The 23,669-nt window shown below is 46.4% G+C and overlaps 1 protein-coding gene across 3 annotated transcripts in view; it reads left to right on the top strand.

The window, feature by feature from the left end:
• The first annotated feature begins 2,288 nt into the window (after positions 1–2,288).
• UMAD1 (UBAP1-MVB12-associated (UMA) domain containing 1) overlaps positions 2,289–23,669 on the top strand; it is an 80,930-nt gene continuing 59,549 nt past the window's right edge. The window contains exon 1 of one of the 3 annotated variants that reach the window (XM_068126426.2): positions 2,289–2,362. The gene's annotated coding sequence lies outside the window, so the exon portion shown is untranslated. Of the gene's footprint in view, positions 2,363–2,395; positions 2,503–23,669 lie in introns of those variants that run through there. The other 2 variants (XM_068126428.2, XM_068126427.2) reach the window with 2 other exon arrangements.

Genomic DNA, 23,669 nt, shown 5'->3' with positions numbered 1-23,669 from the left:
AAAGTTGGAATAAGTGATGTTGCATTGATGGGTTGACTGACTGCCTCGACGCAACTGAGGTTGTGGATCTACTGATGTACCATCTATTGATGTGGCTCCATGATCGAGGTTGTGGATCCGCCGTTTGGAGAGGTCCTGGGCTGAAAGGATCGAAACCTCGAGGAAGAACGGTGCCCAGCTGATGATCCATGCAGTCGGGGAACTAATCAATTGCTTACGGGTTAAGGTTCTTGCTTTAGGTAGAGGAACTATGTTTGAGGTTTACAATTTAAATAAAGTTGAACATGGGATGTTGTGAAATTAACATCATTTACAGCAATCCTTTAAATTATTTAAGTTTAGGAACAACCAATACTGTACAATAAATTAACATAAATGCATTTTAAAAATAAGAATTGAAAATCATGAGATAGAATTGTGAGGAAAAAAGAAAAGAAAAAAGATGTGTGTGTGTGTGTGTGTGTGTGTGTGTGTGTGTGTGTGTGTGTGTGTGTGTGTGTGTGTGTGTGTAATTTCAAACCGATCTTCACGAAACTTCACCAAATGTTAGTGCTGGTGGTCCGACATTATCCTATTTATTTTTGAGGTCAAAAGGTCAATATAGGCCAACGGTCAAGCACTTTTTTGGAAATTCGAAAATCTTCAATTTTCATCCGGTTGACTTGAAATTTGAATAGGATTTACATATCAGCGAACTGAATTTAACCACCAACTATATTGAGATCAGCATAGGTCACAAGATCAACATAGGCCAAAGGTCAACAGCCTTTTCAAAATTTTCAATCCTCAATTCTCATCCGATTGACTTGAAATTTAAATAGGATTTTCATATCAGCTAACTGAATTCAACCACTAACTATTTTTGAGGTCAACATAGGCCAAAAGGTCAACATTGGCCAAAGGTCAACCACATTTTTAAAATCTCTAAAATCCTCAATTTTCATCCGATTTACTTGAAATTTGAATAGGATTTTCATATCAGCTAACTGAATTCAACCACCAACTATTTTTGTGGTCAACATAGGCCAAAAGTTCAACATAGGCCAAAAGGTCAACATAGGAAGGTCAATGACCTTTTCTAATTTCTAACATCCTCAATTTTTATCCCATTGACTTGAAATTTGAATAGGATTTTCATATCTCGTCACTGAATTCAACCACCAACTATTTTTGAGGTCAACATAGGCCAAACGATCAACATAGGCCAAAAGGTCGACATAGGCTACATTTCTAAAATTGTCAATTTTCATCCGATTAACTTTAAATTTGAAGACTATTTGTATATCAGGTCACTGAATTCAACCACTAATTATTGTTTGGGGTCAAAAGGATGCCCTACTGTGTGCCATTCTACTTTGTTCCCTTTTGCCAAGTGTCGGTCTATGAGTGATTTTTCATAACTCCTTGTCTGTCCATTTGGGTCATGTCGGGTCACCAATTTGGCATGTGGTGAACAGACGTCAGAACCGTTCAGAATCTGAATCAATTCTTTATTCCAACCGCGACCAACCAAACCAGCTCGTCTCACTTCCGGTTGCATCCGTACCGGAGTCCGGAAACCTCTCGATCAAGCCGACCTCATGTACATTTGCATATAACTTGAAAGGCAAACTGATTCCGCTGCAAAAGTGAAGAATAGGAATGACCTACAAAAGGGGTACGTGCAGTGTTTCTGTCCTCCTCACGCACGCAATGGACAAAGAAAGACTTTGCGTACATAATAAATGTACAGTCTTTTTAAGTCATATGATTTCCTAAGTCACGTGTCTCAATTTTCATATTCTTTTCTCCAAAAAGCTTTCTTCAAGATGTTTCTAAATTTTTGCATTTCTAAAAAAATTAAATACTGTATATTTAAATATTTGACGTGACGTCATGGTGTTAAAGGATGAGTTAAAATAGTGTGAACTCATAGGTGGATATAGTAAAGCTGGATTCCAACTTTTCACTTTTACTATATTGCACAATAACTATAACACACCATTTTAAAATCTCATTTATTTCCTGAGTGTGAATGGCGTAAATGTCATACTCCAGATAAATCATATCGGTATGAAGAAAACAAATTGTAACTGTACTTGATTTGTAGACGAGGTATGTCGTGCTTGCGTGTTTGCAGCCAATCATCACCGAACAAAGTGTCTCATGAGTCATGAGATCAGTGTATCGACGCCACCTTCAGAAAAACGAAATTGCGATTGAAAAACTTTTAAATATACAATATGCCTCCGAGGCAGGTCTGCTTCGTCTGTTTCCGCAATGTATGTTCCAAACTCTACCCTGAGGGCGTTTATACGATGTTGGAACCCTGCGAGTTGAATCTCGTTCACGGAAATCGACGATAGAGCTCGTTCCTTCATCGGTAAGCTTCTCTCTGTCATCTGTGGACGTTTGAAGTTGTCAACAACAAATTGACATTTCGAGACCGCCGTTATTTTGTGGTTAATCTGTTGAGTTACGAAAGTAGGGATCGTGGTCTTCACGTAAGCATCGTTTTTGGAGGTTTCCAAATGATTTTCTATTCCGTGTTTAGGTTGTTTCTAAATTTTAAATAAGACCTTCTACAGCTTAACATCTTCAACTCGTTACTGATTTCATTATTCTTAAAATCCATAAATTTTTCATTTTAATTCAGTGGTTGTGTGAATGGTACAGTTTGTTCAGTCGATGATCATGTCCTTGAGTATAGTATAATATTAATAGTGTATAGCAATTACCACGAGTTCAGATGTACCGGTATTGTACTTGTCTAGTACTAGTACTAGTAGGCCGACTCACTTCTGTGTACATAATGTAAATTCATTTAATACGTACATCAACGATGAACGAATCGTTAAGCAATACATTTGGAAAAATTATAATCACTGCTGCCTTCCTTCACTCATTTGATCACCACTCACCTTCACTCATTTTGATCACCACTCACCTTCACTCATTTTGATCACCACTCACCTTCACTCATTTTGATCACCACTCACTTTCACTTATTTTGATCACCACTCACCTTCACTCATTTGATCACCGTTCACCTCCACTCATTTGATCACAACTCACCTCCACTCATTTGATCACCGTTCACCTCCACTCATTTGATCACAACTCACCTCCACTCATTTGATCACAACTCACCTCCACTCATTTGATCACCACTCACCTTCACTCATTTGATCACTACTCACCTTCACTCATTTGATCACCGTTCACTTCCACTCATGTGATCTTCACTCACCTTCACTCATTTGATCACCATTCACCTCCACTCATTTGATCACCACTCACCTTCACTCATTTGATCACCACTCACCTTCACTCATTTGATCACCACTCACCTTCACTCATTTGATCACCGTTCACATTCACTCATTTGATCACCACTCACCTTCACTCATTTGATCACCACTCACCTTCACTCATTTGATCACCACTCACCTTCACTCATTTGATCACCACTCACCTTCACTCATTTGATCACCACACACCTTCACTCATTTGATCACCACACACCTTCACTCATTTGATCACCACACACCTCCACTCATTTGATCACCACTCACCTTCACTCATTTGATCACCACTCACCTCCACTCATTTGATCACCACTCACCTTCACTCATTTGGTCACCGTTCACCTTCACTCATTTGGTCACCGTTCATCTTCACTCATTTGATCACCGTTCATCTTCACTCATTTGATCACCGTTCACCTTCACTCATTTGGTCACCGTTCATCTTCACTCATTTGGTCACCGTTCACCTTCACTCATTTGGTCACAGTTCATCTTCACTCATTTGATCACCGTTCACCTTCACTCATTTGATCACCGTTCACCTTCACTCATTTGATCACAACTCACCTTCACTCATTTGATCACCACTCACCTTCACTCATTTGATCACCACTCACCTTCACTCATTTGATCACCGCTCCCTTCAGTCTTTTGCTCACCACTCACCTTCACTCATTTTTTTTTTCTTTTTTTTTTGTATACATAATCGAGGCTTGTGAAAGAGCTAACATCTATCACACAAACAAATCAAACAGACAAAGAACCAAAGTATATAAAAGGGGGAGCGGTAGGCAAGATGGGGAGAGAAGGGGAAGCACATAAACAACATTTGTGAGGGACATCGGGAATGTGTGGGAGGGAGAGGCCTTGGGGGGAGGCGGCGTGGGAAGGGGGGGGGGGGAGTATAAACACAAGGACACCAAGGACTTCCAGGAAATAAGTTGGTATTTCAAAAAAGAGGATTTGGGGTGAAATTAGTGGGGGTAGAAAAGATCAAGATTTTGGATGGGGGAAGATAAGAGATGGTGGTGAACAGCTGTTTTAAAGACCTGGAGGGAGGAGTGGGATTGAAGGGAGTCGGGGAGTTTGATCCAGAGGCGGGAGAAAAGAGGAATGAAAGAGTGAAGGTGAGCAGAGAGTCTTGATTTTGGCAGTTTAACCATAAGAGGGTTGCAGGCAGATCTTGTGCGACCTTTGGGAATATTTGGGGGACAGAGCCCAGAGAGAGCTGGAGGAGCAAGGCCGGAGAGGAGTCGGTAGAAGACAAAGACCACCAACCTGCCTGCGGTGAGTAAGTAAAAGGCCCTCGGAGGTAGCTTCATCACGGGAGATTCCAATGATTCTGAACGCTTTGGTTTCAACAGCATGAAGACGAGCTAGGTGTGTGGCAGGACCACAGCCCAGAGGGGAGAGCAGTATTCCATTGAGCTGCGGATGAAAACCTTGTATGTGGTGAGGAGCTCAGGTGTGCCAAGGAAGGACTTCGCACGACGGAGGATGCCCAGTCGGCGACTGGCTTTGGAGGCCAGATTTGAAATGTTGTTTTCCCAGGAAAGATCATGGCAGACAGTGAGACCCAAAAGCTTGAGTGACAGAACTTCTTGGAGAAGATTATTCAGAAAGTGGATGGGAGGGTTGTCCAGTCGGTCTTTTCGGAGAGACATCGTAAGAGTGTGAGATTTGTCAGGATTGAAAGACATGTTCTACTTGTTTGCCCAGTCATTGATTTTGTCCAGGTCTGCAGAGAGTGAGGAGGCTGCAGACTGCCAATCTGAGGGATGAGGAATGGAGCGGCAGAGAGTGGAGTCATCAGCAAAGTGATAGAGAGGATTTTCAAGAGAGTCGGAGAGATCATTGATGAAGACCAGAAAAAGCACAGGGCCCAGAACACTGCCTTGGGGAACTCCAGCCTGAACAGGAAGAGGAGATGAGAGAAACCCATTCAGGGCCACACGTTGACTACGACTAGAGAGGAAGTCCGCCAGCCATGCGTGGAGATTTCCATGGATACCAAAGGAGGAGATTTTGGTGAGCAGAGCGTGGTGCCAGACCGTATCGAAGGCACGTGATATGTCGAGGGAGAGACTGCTCTAATTTCCTGTTTGGCATTGAGGACCTCCATCCATTGTTGAGACAGCAGAAGCAGCATGTCCAGAGTAGAGTGACCTGGTCTGAAACCAAATTGATGATCAGAGATCAAGCCATTGGAGAAGAGGAAAGATTTCATATCCGAAGCAATGATGGATTTCATGACTTTGCTGATAATTGGGAGAAGGCTGATTGGTCTGTAGTTGCTAGGACCTGTTTTTGCACCTTTTTTGTGTAAAGCGGTGATGTTGGCTAATTTCCAAGCAGATGGCAGTTGACGTTGAGCAAAAGAGAGGGTGAAGAGAACAGAGCGAGGGAGTGAAAGAGCGGAAGAACAGGATTTTAGCACCAGTGGGCTGATGCCGTCAGGTCCAGTTGCAGAATCAGAGTCGAGGGTTGACAGAAACTTTTCCACCTTGTCAGGAGGAAAGGACACAGAGTCCAGGAGCAGCTGGGTATGACTGGGTACGGTGGGTACAGAGAGGGATGGGTTTGGGACACAAGATTTAGAGCCATTTTATTTGTTCCCTGCCTGATCCATCTTCACTTGTCAATATCACATATTATAATATTGTGACAGGCATTGCCTCCGGATAACTTCAATAGGATGGCGGCGCGTATTAAAAAAAAAACCACGATAGGCAGTCGCCCCAGAATTTCCCGCAGGATCCAATGCCCAGTGTTGTGTTACCATCCAAGGAAGACCCAGAAGCGAGCAAGTACTGTGCCAGCAATCACGCAACATATCTTAATTAGTTGGATGACTGGGAACAATTGTTTTGTAACTGCTTTTAGCCATCTACAAGCTCAACTAAATCTGGCCAATCAGCCACAGCTGCCTAACATCGCCATAAAAATGGATAGAATAAATTGGGACACTAATGTGTTTCAAACATGTATTATAACTAGTCATGCATTTACAAATGGGACAAATTCACAGGCATGGATACATTCCCCTTATCCCCAAGCCAACAGCCCCACCTCAGATCCTTATCGGTCACTTGTCAACTTTTGATTAAACTGGCGCCCATCTTGCTTCCATAGGAAAGGAGAGATGGGGGGAGGGGCAACATAAGATGTGAGATGAGGAAAGAAGATGGGTCGTGTGTCATGCCCCTGAACACTTTGCACTAACCCGGTTGTGCAAGGACCGCCCAATGGTTGCTCCACTATCGGTCTCTCCTCCACGCCACCAACACACCACCCTCTCCGTGCTCCCAGCGATGGACATTCCACGGCACAAACTCACTGTTGGTGTTTGGAGAGAAAACGCTGGAGGTGTGCGAGGCAAAGTGGGGCCAGTGAAAAACCCGACTGCGTGAGCGTAGCGACTGGGACCCCATGTGAAGGCGTGCAAGGGCGAGAGGTGATTGATGTGTATGTGTGACTGACGAAGAAAATCACGAGAATGAAAGGAACATGTGGATAAAATAATGAAAGATGGCGAAAGAGAAGAGCGAGAAAGCAAAGCAAAAGGGTAGATAGAGAGGAAACCTGTGAGGCGATCTCAAAAAGCTCTATGTTTGTCTCCAGAAGCTGTTGTGTTGTTTTTTTTTGTTTGTTTTTTTTGTATACAAGATCGAGGCTCGTGAAAGAGCTAACATTAATCACACAGAAAGACAAACCGACACATAAAACATATAACATGGGGAGCGGTAGACAAGATGGGGGGAGAGGGGGAGGAACACAAACACAACATCTGAGAGCAGGGACATCGAGAGATCTGTGGGAGGGAGAGGGCTTTGGGGGGGGAGGCATGGGAAGGGGAGGTGGGAGAGGTATAAAACATATGGACACTGCCGGGACTTCCAGGAAAGAAGTTGGAATTTCAAACAAGGTGGATCTGGGGTGAATTAGCGGGGGTAGAAAAGATCAAGGTTTTGGATGGGGAAAGATAAGAGATGGTGGTGAACAGCTGTTTTAAAGACCTGGAGGTAGGAGTGGGATTGAAGGGAGTGTGGGAGTTGTGCCTGTGCATTCTCCTCCCATGGGGTTTCCTCTCCCTCCACCATTCTGATTGGTCCTTTTTTGTGTCCATGGGAGGAGTCGTGTCGGCCGGGGTGTCCTCTCGTCTCATCCGATTGGAGTGTTAGAGCTGTGGGATCTCCTGTGGGATCTTGGGATTGGTCCCGAGTTTTGGTGTGCTGTCCGGCTTAATTATGATGGATGGAGCCACTGTCACAGGGTTCTGGAACTGGTGCTCAACAAGCCGGTTCGAGGCGGTTTCCTGCAACATTTGCGAGGAGGTTTGGAACTGAAGGGCACAGCCTCAGCACTGATCTTTCGAGGAGAAAGTGTATTTGTGCTGTGAGATGCGAGGAATGGCTGGAGAAAATAACTTGGAAAAGTAAAATAACACGTATGGGATTTATTACTATACAATCACAACTCATATCTGCTTAGATGAATGCAGTACACTTAAAGGACAAACACAATACAATACCATGGTATAACTAGGTCTATTTTCTGTGAGCGTCTCTCTCTCTCTCTCTCTCTCTCTCTCTCTCTCTCTCTCTCTCTCTCTCTCTCTCTCTCTCTCTCTCTCTCTCTCTCTCTCTCTCTCTCCCTCTCTCTCTGTCTCTGTCTCTGTCTGTCTCTCTGTCCAAAACTGCAACAGTATAATATACAGCCCCTTCAGAAAGTATTCACACCCTTTGACTTTTTTCACATTTTATTGTGTTACAGCCTGAATTTAAAATGAATTAAATTGAAATTTTTTTTTTTGGCACTGATCTACATATAATGTCAGAGTGGATTTTTGTCCCCCGTCGCACCGCAGAGCGAAAGGGGGACTATGGTTTGTGCGTGCGTAAGCGAAGGACCGCATTCGAATTTGGTGTGTGGGTGCAGCCCACGTCAAAATCCAAGATGGCCGCCGCCATGTATGTCTGATGCCATGTATGTCTGAACCTTGTGAGCTGAATATCTTGAAAAATAAGCGAAGTACCAACTTCTAATCTGGTGTGTGGGTGTACCTAGGCACAAGGAAGAATGCTATTGAAAATTGGGTCACCACGTCAAAATCCAAGATGGCCGCCGCCATGTATGTCTGATGCCATGTATGTCTGAACCTTGTGAGCTGAATATCTTGAAAAATAAGCGAAGTACCAACTTCTAATCTGGTGTGTGGGTGTACCTAGGCACAAGGAAGAACGCTATTGAAAATTGGGTCGCCACGTCAAAATCCAAGATGGCCGCCGCCATGTATGTCTGATGCCATGTATATCTGATGCCATGTATGTCTGAACCTTGTGAGCTGAATATCTTGAAAAATAAGCGAAGTACCAACTTCTAATCTGGTGTTTGGGTGTATCTAGGCACAAGGAAGAACGCTATTGAAAATTGGGTCGCCACGTCAAAATCCAAGATGGCCGCCGCCATGGATGTCTGAACCTTGTGAGCAGAATATCTTGAAAAATAAGCGAAGTACCAACTTCTAATCTGGTGTGTGGGTGTGTCGAGGCATAAGGAAGAACGCTATTGAAAATTGGGTCGCCACGTCAAAATCCAAGATGGCCGCCTTGCGTCTTCCACTTTGTCAACTCGCATCACTTCACTGACGGGGGACCAAGGCGTAACGCTTGTTTTTTGTTTTTTTTAATTTAGAAATTTCTACAAATTTATAAAATAATGAAAAGCTGAAATCTTGACTCAATACCTATTCAACCCCTTTGCTATGACACTCCAAATTGAGCTCAGGTGCATCCAATTTCCTTTGATCATCCTTGAGATGTCTCTACAACTTGATTGGAGTCCACCTGTGGCAATTCAAATGATTGGACATGATTTAGAAAGAAACACACCTTTCTATATGAGGTCCCACAGTTGATACTTGACAGCACATGTCAGAGCAGAAACTACCATGAAGGCCAAGGAACTGTCTGTAGAACTCCGAGATGGAATTGTGAAGAGGCATAGATTTGGGGAAGGATATAAAAGAAGGGTTATTGCGAGGAGCCATAGATCTGGGGAAGAGTGTTAAAAGTTCCCAAGAGCACAGAGGGGCATCATTATGAAATGAAAATAATATGGAACTACCCAAACTCTACCTGGAGTTTGACCAAATTGAGCAACCAGTCAGGAAGGACCTTGGTCGGGGAGGTGAACAAGAACACAATGACCACTCTGACAGAACTACAGAGTTTCTTGGCTGAGATTGGATAACTTGCTGGAAGGGTATTGACTCCGGGGGTTGAATACTTATGTAAATTAGATATTTCAGCTTTTCATTTTTAATTCATTGATAATTTTTAAAAAGTCGAACAAAAATTCCACATTAACATTATGGGGTATCATGTGTAGATCGGTGCCAAATTTTAATCCATTTTAAATTCGGGCTGTAACACAACACAATGTGAAAAAGTCAATGGGTGTGAATACTTTCTGAAGGCACTGTTTGGGTGTGTGGGATGAGGGGGGCAGCGGTATATAAATATATCATATCATACATAATTCACATCTGACCAGCTCCTCTGTTCCTGTGGTTGAGGGGTTGGGGTGGCTGAAGGTTGGTGAATGTACTATGAATAATTTAAACAGTTTAGTCAGCCTGCACCCAAAAATGGTGCAGCTGTTCGAGTACCAGACACAGTCTAAAACCATACTGGTAATAAAGTAAAAGATTTAACAATTTAACACTGTTAAGGGATACTCAAATAAAATCTATCAGGCAGATGGGTATGGTTGCCTTGGGGAGTAGTTTAATAAATAAGGACACACAGGACAAGAAAATTGAACAAATCCTCAGGACAGTAGCATTGAAACCTTGGAGAGTTTGAGTATGCATCTTGCTGGGTGTGCCAAAAAAAACCCCTTCGTTTTATTCAACATTAATTTATTTTTCCCCTACCGGTTTCACCGGAGGGTCGATACATTTGGTCTCTGTCTGTCCGTCTCTCCCAACTGTGGATTTTCAGACTTTTGGACCCATTGTGGATTTTCTACGAGTTTTTTTTCCTGTGTCTGTATCACGGTTCTGCCGAAAGACAAAAGCCTCCATGAGGCTGACTTAACAGAATCGCTTCATCTTGTGCACCCTTCATTTGCTAGCAGTACCAGAAATTCTCGCAATTCCCGGGATGTCCTGCTGACTTTGCGAAAACTTCTGATCTTTCTTCATCTATCTGTCCAAGGAGAAGTGAATTCTTGCAGAGATTTTTCTGGAAGGTTCGCTTGGCTGCGCCTGAATGGGTTTTGATGGTTGTGGAGTAGCGGATGAAACCAGAATCCTATCCAGGTTCCTACTGATGCCTCCATCTTTGCTCTTTGCTCATTCGGGTTCCTTCTGATGACTCCAATGTAGTATTTGGGTTTCCATTTCACGAAAATGTGGCAGGTAAAAAGACGAGACTGGCATCTAAATCGAGATCGAGATCGAGATCTCGCGAGATCTTGGAGACGGCGGCAGGGATTTTCGAAGCTCCACACGGTCTCCACGTTTTTCGAAGTTAAGTCTGTTCACAATTGTATTTTGTCGAAACTGTATTTATCTTTCGGTGTGTGAAGTTATTGTGTGCAACTTTGGTTGTTTCTCGGTGTTTATCTTTCATAAATTGATCGTCTGTTTGCCGTGTCGCGAGCAAGGCCTTGTACAGTGTGCACTGTACAACCTTGAGGCTTTGTTTTTCTCTCAGTGGTCCATCGTTTGTGATCCAATAACTTTCGTTCTCTGTATTCCCAGACTTTTCACCCATCGCCTACTTCCTTGTGTAAATCTCAACTCAAAAAAAAAAAAAAAAAAAAAAAAAAAAAAAAAAAAAAAAAAAAAAAAAAAAAAAAAAAAAAAATTTCCTTCTCTGTTCTCATTCGTTTATTCATTCTTATTCGTTCGTTCGTTCTTCGACCACGTGTTTCTCCCCCATTTCCCCAGATAGTTTTCACTCATTAACCTTCAATGTTTACACTTTCCCCTCAAGTTATGTATTCCGTCATATTTTATAACACCTTTTTCTTCTTCTTCTTTAAAAGGCTGCTTTCGACTTGCTCACCAAATCAATTCATCCCAACAAAAATATCCATCTCCTATAGTGCCTTTTTTCTACATTCCCTAAACTCTCCTGCACTCCATCCTCCATCCAGCGTCCTTAAACGTATTTTTAACTCGAAGGTCACAAGAAACTCATTTTGCAATAAATGTTCGTTTTCCATAAATCGTACACTTTCAAAAATCCAATCTCACCCCTCCCCTCCAAATCTTCCCCATAACCCCTCCCCTCCAAATCTTCCCCATCACCCCTCCCCTCCAAATCTTCCCCATCACCCATCCCTTTCAAATCTCCCCCCTTGCCCCCTCCCTCCTAAACTACCCCCTCACCCCTCCCCGCCAAGACGCCCCCTCGCCCCTCCCCTCCTAGACTCCTGCCTCACCCCTCCCCTCCAAATCTCCCCCATATCCCATCCCTTTCAAATCCCTCCCCTTGTCCCTTCCCTCCCAAACTCCCCCCTCACCCCTCCCCTTCAAATCTCCCCACCCTCATTGCTTCTCAATTTCCCCCCTCTCACTCCCCCTCCTCAAAGCGTCCTCCCCGCTTCTTCCCCCTTCAAACTCTCACCTCCATCTCCCCCAACCTTCTGCCTCGCTCTTCCCCCTCCTCAAATAACACCTCATTGTGGCTCACCCAATCACCATCAAACCTTTTGTCCGCCCCATCCTTCCCTTTCTCCGAGCTATTCTGAAATCTCTGACACACCTTCAACAGCTCTCCCTACCTCTTCCACCTCTTCCACATGTTACCCTACCCCTCCTCCCCCCTGTTCTGTATCTGATGCTCCCCCTTCCTCTTCATTAACGGTATGGACCTCAAACATCCGGGGCCTTCGTTCAAACTTAACTGATCTCTCCATACAGGTTGCTTCTGTCAAACCAGACGTGATCTGCTTAACAGAAACTTTCCTCCTTTATGATGTCTCTGATTCCATAGTATCTCTACCGGGCTACTCCCTCCTCCGGTATGATAGACCTGAGCCTCGTCCTGGAGGCGGGGTTGCTATCTTTATCAAAAACTCTCTTCCTCACTCGCCCTGCACTGCACTCTCTCCACCTCACCCCCAGGAATACCTCTGGCTACGGCTTCCACTTCGCTCCCACCTCTTGTTCATATGTGTGTTGTACCGTCCACCAAACAGTGATGACTCCATCTACATCTCGCTGTCTGATGATATGGACCAACTTCTATCTACTCATCCCAACTCTCTCTTCCTCATATGTGGTGATTTCAACTGTCATCATGCCAGTTGGTTGGGTGTGGGTACCTCTCTCACCAGCCATGGCTCCTCAGCAAAGGACTTCTGCGACTCACTGGGACTGACACAATCTGTCAATTTCCCGACCCGGATCTCAGTCAACGGAACATCTTCTCTTCTGGACTTGGTTATGACTAACTTCCCTGAAAATGTCTGCTGCTCTTCTTCTGCTCCGATCGGATCATCTGATCATGTCCTTGTTAAAGCGGACATCTCTCTGACCATCCTCAGGGAGCCTGCTCAGCGTCGACGAGTCTGGCATTTCACTCAGGCCAACTGGCACGGTCTTCAAGCAGCCATCAATCATCTGGACTGGTCTCCCATCTCTACCACCTCTGACATCAACTCATCCTGGGAATTCTTCCAAAGTAAATTGCTCTCTCTCATGCACAGATTCATCCCATCTCGTCTTCAGTTGTCATACCCTTCCTCCCGTCCATGGTACACGGAATCTTGTGGTGAGGCTGTTGCCCAGAAACAACTTGCCTTCGTCTCCTGGAAAGCAAATCCAACGGAAGGAAATCTCATTTCCTTTCACAAAGCCCGAAACAAGTGTGTGTCCACCCTCAGGAGAGCCAGGAAACAATATCCCTCCGTTCTCAAGACCGAACTCTCTTATCTGTCTCCCTCTTCCAAATCCTGGTGGCGTCTGGTCAAATCCGTTTCTGGTGTTTGTTCCCCCTCCATCCCCTCCCTTACCTCAAACGGCTACACAGCTGACTCCGCACGTGAAAAAGCTGAATGCCTCAACTCTGTGTTTGCCTCTAAATCTTGTGTCCCAAACCCATCCCTCTCTGTACCCACCATACCCAGTCGTACCCTGCTGCTCCTGGACTCCGTGTCCTTTCCTCCTGACAAGGTGGAAAAGTTTCTGTCAACCCTCGACTCTGATTCTGCAACTGGACCCGACGGCATCAGCCCACGGGTCCTAAAATCCTGCTCTGCTGCTCTATCTCACCCTCTCTCTGTTCTCTTCACCCTCTCTTTTGCTCAAGGTCAACTGCCATCTGCTTGGAAATCAGCCAACATCACCGCTTTGCACAAAAAAGGTGCAAAAACAGATCCTAGCAACTACAGACCAATCAGCCTTCTCCCAATTATCAGCAAAGTCATGGAATCCATCATTGCTTCTGATATGAAATCTTTCCTCTTCTCCAATGGCTTGATCTCTGATCATCAATTTGGTTTCAGACCAGGTCACTCTACTCTGGACATGCTGCTTCTGCTGTCTCAACAATGGATGGAGGTCCTAAATGCCAAACAGGAAATTAGAGCTGTCTCCCTCGACATATCACGTGCCTTCGACACGGTCTGGCACCCCGCTCTGCTCACCAAACTCTCCTCCTTTGGTATCCATGGAAATCTCCACGCATGGCTGGCGGACTTCCTCTCTAGTCGTCGTCAACGTGTGGCCCTGAATGGGTTTCTCTCATCTCCTCTTCCTGTTCAGGCTGGAGTTCCCCAAGGCAGTGTTCTGGGCCCCGTGCTTTTTCTGGTCTTCATCAATGATCTCTCTGACTCTCTCGAAAATCCTCTCTATCTCTTTGCTGATGACTCCACTCTCTGCCGCTCCATTCCTCTTCCCTCAGATCGGCAGTCTGCTGCCTCCTCACTCTCTGAAGACCTGGACAAAATCACAGACTGGTCAAACAAGTGGAACATGTCTTTCAATCCTGACAAATCTCACACTCTTACTATGTCTCTCCGAAAAGATCGACTGGACAACCCTCCCATCTACTTTCTCAACAATCCTCTCCAAGAAGTTCTGTCGCTCAAGATTTTGGGTCTCACTATCTGCCATGATCTTTCTTGGGAAAACCACATTTCCAAGCTGGCCTCCAAAGCCAGTCGCCGACTGGGCATCCTCCGTCGTGCGAAGTCCTTCCTCGGCACACCTGAGCTCCTCACCACATACAAGGCTTTCATCCGCAGCTCAATGGAATACTGTTCTCCCCTATGGGCCGGTGCTCCTGCCTCACACCTAGCTCGGCTTCACGCTGTTGAAACCAAAGCTTTCAGAATTATTGGAATCTCCCGCGATGAAGCTATCTCTGAGGGCCTTTCACTCACTCACCGCAGGCAGGTAGGTGGTCTTTCTGTCTTCTACCGACTCCTCTCCGGCCTTGCACCCCCAGCTCTCTCTGTGCTCTGTCCCCCAAATATTCTTACAGGTCGCACAAGATCTGCCAGCAACCCTCTGATGGTTAAACTGCCGAAATCTCGGCTCTCCGTTCGCCTTCACTCTTTCATTCCTCTTTTCTCCCGCCTCTGGAACAAACTCCCTCACTCCCTTCAATCCCACTCCTCCCTCCAGGTCTTTAAAACAGCTGTTCACCACCATCTCTTATCTTCCCCCATCCAAAACCTTGATCTTTTCTACCCCCGCTAATTCACCCCAGATCCACCTTGTTTGAAATTCCAACTTCTTTCCTGGAAGTCCTGGCAGTGTCCATATGTTTTATACCTCTCCCACTGCCCCCTTCCCACGCCCCCCCCCCCCCCAAAGCCCTCGCCCTCTCTCAGATCTCTCGATGTCTCCATGTCTCTCGGTCCCTGCTCTCAAATGTTGTGTTTGTGTCCTTCCCCCTCTCTCCCCATCTTGTCTACCGCTCCCTATGTTATATGTTTTATGTGTCGGTTTGTCTTTCTGTGTGATTAATGTTCGCTCTTTCACAAGCCTCGATCTTGTATACAAAAAAATAAAAATAAAAAAATAAAATAAAATAAAATACATCTATAGTGATTGAATTGAATCCTGGATTAATTGATTAGGTGAGAGATGATTGGTTATTTCACACAATATATATACAGACTTGGCATTTAATATGGAATTTTTTTTTTGTGGGGTGAACTTACTTTTCAAGATGACTTAGAACCAAAAGTTCATTGGAATTATGTTGAAATCATTCTAGATTTTGTTAATGTTACCTTTAAAAGAAACAAAAAACACATTTGACATTTCGAAGCAAAAAAATTGATCATTGAAAGTGATGTAAACTGATATCGAACTCAATTCACAGACAGTAAACTTCTGTGTTACTGTGTTACTGTGTTACTTCTGTGTAACTGTGACTGTGTAAGTCTGTACTGTAAAGACTGTGTTAAACTTCTGTATGTTTTCCAGAAGTATCTCTTTATTTTGCACATTAGCCAAAAAAAATTTCAACAAAAGCTAAATTATGACTGGGATTACGGACAGTAAAATTACAGTTCAGTACTTCGGGTAACCCCCACGAGCATTCAGGAGAGCACGTACACGTCGAGGCATGCTGTTCATGAGATTTGCCAAGGTTTGGACAGGAATCGCTTGCCATGCAGTGACAATAGTCTGCTGCAATTCACGCACAGAGGTCGGCTGCCGGTCCAAGTTGTCGATTTGACGCGTTAATTCTGCCCAGAAGTTCTCTATCGGATTCATATCCGGGGACATGGCAGGCCACTCCATATGCTCTACACCACGGTCAGCAAGAAAGTGTTGGATCATGCGAGCACGATGAGGCCGTGCATTGTCATCTTGGAAGACAAAGTTTCCTCGAAAGGCTGCACGAGCAAATGGAAGCAATGCTTCTTCCAGAATGACCCTGTACTTGAACTGGTTCAGGTTTCCATTCAGAACAACCAGGTCAGTTTTGCCCCCTGCATGAAAAGCAGCCCAAACGGTCACCCCACCACCTCCAGCTTGGACTCTTGGCACTATACAATCTTCGTTGTGGGCTTCATGCACTTGTCTGCGCACACGGAAGCGGCCATTTAGACGATAGACCAGAAATCTAGACTCGTCACTGAAGGTCACGTGATTCCAGTGTCCTGGCTGCCATTGACGGTGCTCTCTGGCCCACTGCAATCGGTGCTGGCGGTGTTGTCTGGTCAGGCGTGGCTTTCTCAGGGGATGCCTGGCACGATAGCCTGCTTGAACCAGTCATTGGTTGACTAGCCTTCTGGATACAGGCACATTTGTCAGTTGCTGCCACTCAGCCCTAAGTCGATTAGCTGACTTGGTACGGCCATTGCGGACTAACCGGTGCAGCTGGCGATCATCCCACCTTGTGGTTCTGCGGGGATGTCCTGGCCTCGGTATTGGAGTAGGGACACCCCTTGTGCATTTAGTTTCAGGATCTTTGACACCTGACCTTGAGTGATGCCATACTGCCGAGCAATAGCACGCTCTTTCATGCCGTAATTTCGTAAAGCCACCACTCCATGACAAACAGCATTGTCGAGTTGACTGACCATTTCCAGAGGAAGCGGCAATAACTTTTGGAGATGTGCAGCAGTTGTTTTCCACTAATACAGAATGCAACATCCCTTGTATACCCGACTGTGAAGCCAATCGTCAAATGCACCTGTCCGTACATTTTGCCACGCCACCTGTGATATAATCCTGTTGTTGACTTCTTGCTGCGACAGACAATCAGTGACATGGTTCTTTAAACAAATAAATCACCAAAGTGTAAAAGAAACTCACCAGATTGATATACTGAGTTAAGAAAGTAAACCCAAGTCAAGGAAAAAAATATATTCCATATTAAATGCCAAGTCTGTGTGTATATATATATATATATATATATATATATATATATATATATATATGTATATATATATGTATATATGTATATATATATATATGTATATATATATGTATATATGTATATATATATATGTATATATATATGTATATATATATATATATATATATATGTATATATATATATATGTATATGTATATATGTATATATATATATATGTATATATATATATATGTATATATATATGTATATATATATATATGTATATATATATATATGTATATATATATATATGTATATATATATATGTATATATATATATGTATATATATATATATATGTATATTGTTACAGACACGACTTTGATGTTAAGGTGGGCCGAGCGGAATGGCCGTCGTGTCCGCACAAATTACCCGATTGTACTCGAACGTTGACGGAGCCGCGCTACGTTGGATCAATAAGGAAAAAGAAGACACACGGCTGGATTATAATGACAGACACCAATGTTTCGATTCTCAATTATATTCGTACGGAAAAGGTTAGATTACAGGGGCTAGAGGTAAAGCACAGAAAAGATGGGCACTTAGACACAGGCTTATCTTAACCCCAACAGACGACAGGTAAACGGGACAAGGCTGACTCACACGGGGGTTGATGGCAGGAAAGCGGTTGTCGATGGCTCCAGGTGCACCTGTGCTCAAAGGTTAGAATCGACCCGGTCCGGTCCAGAGATGCGGGAGGTTTCACAGCGCTCGGAGGGGACGTTCTTTCACAGGCGGGCCTTTCTCTCTCAGCGCTCGCAGGCAACGTTCTTTCTCAGGCGGGGCGCATCTGACTCAGCGCTCGCAGGTCCTTCTTTCTCTTCAGCTGGGGGCGCATCTCACCTCACTTCCGGTCAGTCGCCACGTATATCCGGCGGGGAGTGACACGCCCTCGGCTCGCTAGCGCCGCCCCTGATGGAATCGGTCCGCCCTTCTGATTGGGTGCGGGGGGTTACCAGGCTCCGCCCTTGAGGAGGAGCTGACAGCCAGCCCCTCCGTGGTAACCCCGTGGAGCGCGTGGTCAATGGCGCTAATCGAGCCGGTGTGAGGACGCATCCTCCCCCGCGCCGCCGCGCCGCCCCCATCCCCTCCGTTGCTGCAGCCATAGTTGGTTGGGGAAGAAGATGGAAGGAGGTATGGGAAGATGGAAGGAGGTATGGGAAAGGTCCTAAACTCACTACTGATGCCATATAATCACATTCTGGTGCAACGAAGAGTCATAATTAATGGAAACGAGGCCTTAACTGACATAGACTAAGAATAACTAGCAAGATGTCCGAAAGTTGTCTACGTGTGGTGCGGTGGACCTGGGCACGACATTTAATGGGGGAATAAGGGGAAGGTCGGCTCTACTGATTGTTATTTACATGCAATGGGACTAGGGAATGGGGGATTGGGGAAAGTTGGGGAGTATTGGAGAAATAGGGGAATATTTACAAGCGGATATGGAGGCCAAATTCCATATTCGCAACATTGCACCCTTCTCTACCCTCGGGGCGTCCCGACCCGATAAATTTTTACCTACTTTAGTGTGGCACGCAATGTAGTTCCCTCTACTATTAACTCTACCCTGAGTGCGACAGTTTTACAGATATTCACAAATGAGTAAATATGTCCCCCTGCGACGTTGCACCCTTCTCCTCTCAGAAACACACCCACAGGATAACCGAATTGCGGAAAGAATTCTCAAACTACACATACAGCCGGTAGGGAGCATTATTTACAAGATTACGCTGATATCTACACTACGATCCAGGACCTGTCTTTGGAGGAACACATGCAGATGTTATGCATAGAGAGAGCGCGCTTGCCAACATCGATACACCAACCCACGAGTGCTCTGTGGCCGACGGCCTTTAATAACGTGCAGAGCACCCTTCCCGAGCATCAAAAGCACCACCCCACCACCAATCGGTGCAGTCACCATTGTTCATTGGAATAAAAATAAATTCGACAACCCCTAACCCTGCAGGTGTCTCTTGCTCTTCTTGTGGTGCACTTGGTGTTAACTAAAAGTGGTTCACCTGTATGGCATAGGTGCCACGTTGACCCATAGGTCCATCCCCAGGTGGTGCTTGGCCGCAAACGAACTGCGGTCCATTGTGGGTGGCCACAAACATTGCGGTCCATATGGTGTATCGATCCCGGCAGCAAACAGCGAAAGTGCAGGCCCACAACTGCGCAGCCAGCACCTCTCTCTCCTCTCTCTCTACCCCAAAGCCAGATCCTCGGAGGTGGGAGACAAAAGAAGCAGACAAGTGAGTAAGGTGGTAAGGGCGCAAAAGTGCACGCAATATAAGGTAATGCACACTGGGGGCACATGGGAACCAGGTGAGACAGGTACGTTCCTATCGTACGCCCCCCCCACCAGGTAACCTACATGGCCCCTCCCTTACCCCTTACTGTATCCACAAAACTCAACACTACCCATAAACATCTACTTTACAAATCAACAAACATCCCTACTGTCTTCCCCGTTCCTCCCATAAACCAAATTCGTCTTCTCTCCCTCCTAACCAATCAAATTTGCCATTTTCAACTCTCATCAAAATTTGCCATTTTCAACTCAACATCAAAATTTGCCATTACCAATTCATCATCAGTCCCTCCTAGGGAGGGAGAGATGGAATCACCCCAATGTCTCATCCACGTCGTGATGCGTCTCACAAATCCACAGCAATCTCATTTCCTGCTACAAACCAAGAAAACACAGGTGTGGAGTCATCATCATCACCTCAGGTAAGTGGCTGCGTATGGTGCGACAGGTTCATCAATCCTAACTATCTCCTAAATGACTTTAACAACTTTACACTACCCGGGGTCTTTCTCCGGCCAAACCATTGGCCCTCTTACACTATGGGTTCTAAAAACCAATTCCCATTGGCCAACCTGTGGTGCTTTTCAATTTGGGGTCTCACTCCCCCGATTCATCTCCCGGTGCCCTCGCACAATTTCTGGGCTGTGGCGTGTACCTCTCCCAGTGGGTCTACCCACCTGCACACCTCCACCACTGCAGTTGCCTCCGAGCTTACCTGCTCCTCACCCTAACCTAACTACCTGGGGAAGGCCCTCTGGCTCTCTCCCCACTCCGTGCCCTCTCTGGCACTGGGCTGCCCGATCCACACCCGGGATCCTCAGGCACCCACTCACAACTACCGGCTCCCAGAGCCCACCTGCGGCCTCACCTGGCCGACATCCTCACAGTGGTGGAGTGCCCAACCAACTACACACACTAACAGGCTACACGCCCAGCCATTCCCACAACACTAATGCACCCATCCACAATACCATTCTACAACCGCACCACAAATGCCAATATCCAACCACAATTTACCTGCACCCTCTACCTAACACTTACACTACCCGCCCCGGGTACTCGTGAAAGGGGTCCACTCTTCCCCCATCCACACCTTCGCACCATGCACACCACTCCGTACCACTCACTCCAACTCTCTCCACACACCTGTACCTGCACACCTGTGCTCTCACACCTGGTGCCACCTGCACCCTTCTCTCCCCAAGCGCATTCGCGCTGATCCACACACTCACTACTCATACACTGCTCCACACACCTGTCCAGTTGCACACCTGTGCAATCACACCTGTTCAATTCTCACAAACACGGCATCATCTCAGCTAACTACTCCCTTCTGAAACTTGCGCTTCCCAGTCGTCCCTTGAAACTATTGCGCTCCCTCGTCATTATCATCCACACTAATCTACCTGCGTCCCTACTACAGGTATCAGTCACTAACTAAACTTAACGTCACCTAATGTCAATCCTCGCTAGATCCCTACACACCATATCCTAACCCACCCGGGCTAGTTTTCACTGCCATACACCCCATAATCTAGTGCTCCTTTGCCCCCACCTGTGAGGGATGGTGGATTTGCCATCCCACCACATCGGGGGTCTCTCACTACCAATTTTGCACATCAAATTTCAACAAATTAAAAATTTGCCAATCACTGCCCATCATCTGCCAATCACTACTGCCAATCCTTTGCCAATCATCAAATTTTGTTTTTCTCTAATTTTGGGTCCAAAACACTAACCTCATCACCCAGTCGACTCACTAATACCTCTCGGTGCGCCAATCCCTGTCCAAAGCCCGGCTTCGTAAAGCCAAGCAATGGATGCTGGTTGTTTTGTGCCGGCGGCTGGATGCGTCCGGCATTCGGGGCAGGGACGGGGGCTTACCCGTGCCGAGATCCCACGCACCATCTCGGCACGGAGCCATCCAATGTCCCGCTCTCGACCTGCCGGCACGTCTCACCAAAAAGTGGTCGCCATGACGACCCTTTCTATCGGGCTGCCAGCTCCGCCTAGTGGAGCACGGACGCGGCCGTTCAAAGCCAGGCCCGGCACGCACCGAGGGCCCGCTTCGGCTAACAGTCGATCTAACCTCTAACCTGGTTACCGTCGATGCTTCACCTGGATTCTTACACCCCGCAGCCCGTTCCTTGCTCACACATCCAGCCGTTTCCATGCTCCTCGTACCGTTCCTTACACACCCAGGTACACCCATTCCACTCACATCCTTGGTCACATACCTGACCACCGAACACTGTGGCACACATTCGTTGCTCGCACACCTCACCAATACACCGCTTCGCGCCCCCTCCTCGGTCACCTCCTCTGTGACAATCACAGGTGTGCCCTCATTCGCACACCCAACCACGTGCCTCACCACCAACTCCAGCGTGCATTCCCACTCACGCTCTACCATTCCAGGTGTGCATCCTTCCATCCCAGGTGTACATCCTCGCTCACCTGTCACAACTAACTCACGCTCCTTGTCACTCTCAATACTCTCACCTCCATTCTTGACAGCGCACTCACCCTTACTCTTGACAGCGCACTCTTTCCTCATGCACCTGTCCGTCACACACCTTTCTCGCGCACACTCTCCCGTCACACCCTCTGCAACACTCACCACAGGCGTGCATTCTTCCTTGCCTTTGACAGCGCACTCTTTCCCCATGCACCTGTCCGTCACACACCTTTCTCACGCACACTCCTGCACACACTCTCCCGTCACACCCTCTGTAACACTCACCACACCACGCTCCCATGTGCTCCCTCGCACACGCGCTACGACCGACTCACTCTCGCCAGCACCCTCACTCCTTGGCACGCACTTTTTCCTCACACACCCCAGAGTCGGACTTTCTCGCTCACCTCCTTTTTCGCACACCAGACCTGTCGCACACTTCACCCACGGCCTCTCACGAACACCCGGGTCCATCTCGACCCCCAAGCTTCTTAAATCCCCTGGCGCATCATACGCACGACCATATTGGTCACCACTTACACCGGGTCCTCTTCCTCTTCGCTTCTCCTCCATCACCTGCGAATCTCTCATCCGGTTAATGAGCACATCATCACGATCCGAACACAGACTTTGGACCAATTCTTTTACTTCCTCCTTTATCTCTTTCTTATCCTTTCTCCGTCGCTTCTTAATTTCGCTCACCCCTTCTTCCACTTCTTCTAATTTCTGCTTCACCTCTTTTATTCCCCGGTACGTCTCCTCAAGCTCATCCTCTAAGGCTACCTTGACCGTTTCCATGTGCGTCCTCACCTGCCGGTCCTTCGTCTCCATTACCTCTATCACCTCGTCCAACCTCGTTGTCAGTCCCTCACGTACCATCTGACATTCCCTCTTTGTCGCTATCAAGTCGTTTTTTATGTCGTTTTGTGTCGCTTTCAACCCTCCTAATACCGCAGTGTTCCTTTGAACCTGCTCCGTTAGTCCTTTTTGTCCCTCCGTCAGTTGTTCTACTCCCAGCGTCAACTCCTCTATACCACCTTGCAATTTTACAGTCCCCTTTCTCACCTCTTTCTCCATGTGCTCCCTACAGTGCCTCACCTCCTCGCGCACTCCTCCGACCTCCTCACTCACTCCTCTTCTGATCTCCTCTCCCATCACTTGCATCTCCTGCCCAGATGCCACCCTCATCTGCTCCATTTCCTCCCTGTGAGCATCCAGTTTGGTTTCTACCCCCATTCTGACCCCCTCTATCTGCTGCTCCATTTGTTTAACTTCCCTTTCCGCTTGGGTCCTCATGTCCCTCAATTTGCCTTCCATACTGTTTTCTAACCCCTCTAACCCATTTTTCACTCCCTCTATCTGATTCTCCTGGGCAGCCATTCTATTTTCTACCCCCGTTAACCCATGTTTCACCTCTTTTATCCCGTTGTCTAACCCCTCAAATTTCTTTTCTAATCCCTCACCGGTACCCCTCATTTGGCCCTCTAATCGCCCACTATCAACCCTCATTTGGCCCTCCATCCTATCCATTTTTGCATTCAGTTGGGTCAAGAATAATCTGAGGTCAAACCCGGTTTGCCCAGCGTCCCCAGCCGCCACCGCAGGCTCGCCCTCCGCGGCGCCGCTATTTTGGGACCCTTCAACCACGTGAGCGAGCGCGCCATTTTGCGCGCCCGCTACTTCGTGCGTGACGGCACTATTTTGCGAACC

Source organism: Myxine glutinosa, chromosome 10 (genome assembly GCF_964187855.1).
Source record: "Myxine glutinosa chromosome 10, kmMyxGlut1.1, whole genome shotgun sequence".
Taxonomy (NCBI): Eukaryota; Metazoa; Chordata; class Myxini; order Myxiniformes; family Myxinidae; genus Myxine; species Myxine glutinosa.
This window is presented reverse-complemented; position numbering and strand designations above follow the sequence as displayed.